Below are 3,041 nucleotides of genomic sequence, written 5' to 3'. Positions count from 1 at the left end.
ATTAGCTCATTTTATCAAAAAATGAAAATTGATCTAGTTTTTCTCCAGCAAAGGCTATTATCTGGTTTGGGTATTGTCAGTGTAGCTTCACAGATAAATAACAAGGGTAGATGGAACCAAAACCTGGTACCTATAAAGAAAAAGCTTCAAAAATATTGTGTTCATTTTGCTATAATAATCTTTGTAGAGTTTTACAACCAACACTAAGGACTTACTCCAACATATTATTAGTTATATGTTTCTAAACAGTAGGTCACCAAATGAAGATAGAGAATGAAAACAACTTCATAAATCATGAAAGATTACATCTGAGGTATTATTACATTAAATATAGAACGTTTTATTACTGGGATGCTAACCACTTAACATACATTGTAAGAAGAGGTAAGTGTTAGTGAAAATGTTGACAAAAACCTGGGCCAAAATTTAAAAAAAAAGCAAGACCTTTGATTCTGCAAAGATTCATACAGGATTATGCTGTGTTAGGCTGGATTTCATTTAATCTGAGCAGAAGTCAGAAGTGCCCCTAACCAATAAGTGCAGGATTAAACCCATTCCAGCAGAAAGAATTGACAAGAATTAAAAATAGATTTAAGAAACTATGTGCCAAAGGCATCAGTCTTTGATTTTAGGATATTCAAAATCTTTAGAAGAAAGAAATATAAAAAAAAAGAGTAAGTATTAATTCACAGAATTTATACCTTTGGCAGGCTGCTTGCCAGCTTCACTAGAAATTGTATGTCTGAAATTGCCTGGAACAAGGAGAAACTGAAAAATGTCTGACTACTTTGACAGAGATTAATTTTAGTGAGAAAAACTGAAGATCTAAATAGAGTTATCAATTTCAACTACTTAAACTATCAAATATTTTAAATAATTATGACCAATTTTGCAGCAATTAAACAGACAAGACTATATTACCAAGGAAAATTGGGAAGCACTGTACCGTAATCCCACTGCATTCTCAAGAGCAACCAGTAAGCCTTGTTGATGATACAGAAGTATAAACATTTCCACTACATATTCCTTTATAACAAAGATAATGAAAATTATGCTGCCTAATTTCAAATATTTGCCTTAACCTGTAATATTTCACACACCGTGCTGCCAACATTCCCACTACATAGCATACTACAACAGGAACAAACAGTTCAATATTTTGTCAGCACAAGCTCAAGCAAGGCTGGTTACAACTAGTTACAATGAAAAGGAATAATAACAGAAAATAAGGTTATCCACTATGAGAATGTGTAAAGAATTTTCATATCTCATGATCCCACAATCTCTCAACTGAGAAAAAGATGGCTCCAAAATATGTAATAAAGGTGACTACTTGCTTCAACACTGTTTCACTCTGGGCTATTTTCTATCAATGAGAAGTCACAAGTAGCATCTAAACTGCTTAAAAGACTTGCAGCGTGGCTCTGTCACTGTTGCTAATAGCTTTCACAATCCACTTGCAGGATTATGCTCTGCATGGTTATTTCTTAGGTAGTTTTAAAAAGCTCAACGCACTACCTGCAGCAATATGGAGTACAACACATATGGAGAATTAGCTTCTTCAACAACCATTTTAAGGGAAAACTGAAAAGTTCATATGGAATAAACATACGAAGAGTCCACCAAATTACCATCTCCAAATCAGTTAAGTAGGTACTAGACTTTTGGAGTGCCTCTTGAGAATTATTAAAAGTGTACTCATAGGACTGTCCATGCATTACATGGAAGCTATTCCATGAGAACACATCAGCAGCAGACTGAGACCCCTTCACTCAACACCCTTTAAAAGTGATTACTTCCCACATTTAACACTTTTTATATATCCCTACAAACACATCTACTTTAGCAAGAGTTCCATGTATTAATGAGATTGGTCTCAACGACAGGACTTATAAAAATAATGCAATGCTGCTTAAAAACCTCACATAATTAAAAGTAAGAACAACAAGGAGATACATTTTCAGTAGGATATCTGTTGAGTAATGGATGCTTTCCTTGCTAGGAGATGAATATAGAAAATTAAAGTTTTAACATGTGCTGTCCAAAGTTTTAACTTGTCCGGGTCCAAGGACCAGGACTACTATATAATCTATTTAGAAAAATGCTTATCTAATAAAATTTGAGTTTTCTAAGAAGATGTAGTTTAAGTATTTTCCACAATGAAGGATACAATATTAAAAAAAAGAATAAAAAAAGTAATTATTTGTTCTTGACTCAGAAATAAATGTTGTCCTCAAGAATAAAAGCTGCTATTTATCTGCTTGTAGTTCAGCCTGTTTAATCACTGTTAAGAGATAAGACATCAAAGCATACAAAGTCTTGAATACTTCCAAAAATTCTTAGATATAAGTAGATGAATGGCACTGCAAGCATAGACTGACCTCTTCCCCCATCACACCTAAACCCTCTGGCCTACAAAGCATTTAGGTCTTCCAGTTCGAAATAACAAACCAGCTCTAACTGACAGTAACTTCTTATCTGGAGGAAGAACAGGAAAAAGCTCACTGCCTCCATGAAAAGGATAAAGTTGGGAAATCGTGTACAAAGATTATTTTATAAACAATAATGATCTGTCCTTGAGCACCCTTCTGAGAGTGTCCTGACGCTCCAAGGCAAATCACATTTTAGCATCCACGGCACACATTTTGGACATAGTAAGAGGAAATAAGTCTGCGTTATGCATTTCAGACAAAGTACAAACTACAAAAGTACTACTTCCGTGAAATAGCTATATATATTTTTTCAAGAGACAAAACGTGGATGACTGTCTAACAGCACCTGACATGCAGACCGGGCACCGTGGAAGTTTTCCCTGAAAGTTACCAGCAAAAGGCGGAGCTCACTACAGGGCGTGCGTCTGTGCAAAGCACACAGGTCCATCGTTCAGCACGACCAGGGCTGTCAAGGGGAGAGGGGAAAGGCTCCGTGCTAAGGCAAAAGGCAAACCCTGCCTTCTCCGGCTGCGGGGACCGGAGGCGAGGCAGCTCCGCGTTAAGTGACCCGCTGGGATGCCAAGGGGGCCGGGACGCGGATTACCTGCC

Source organism: Geospiza fortis, unplaced genomic scaffold, assembly GCF_000277835.1.
Source record: "Geospiza fortis unplaced genomic scaffold, GeoFor_1.0 scaffold16, whole genome shotgun sequence".
Classification (NCBI taxonomy): Eukaryota; Metazoa; Chordata; class Aves; order Passeriformes; family Thraupidae; genus Geospiza; species Geospiza fortis.
This window is presented reverse-complemented; position numbering follows the sequence as displayed.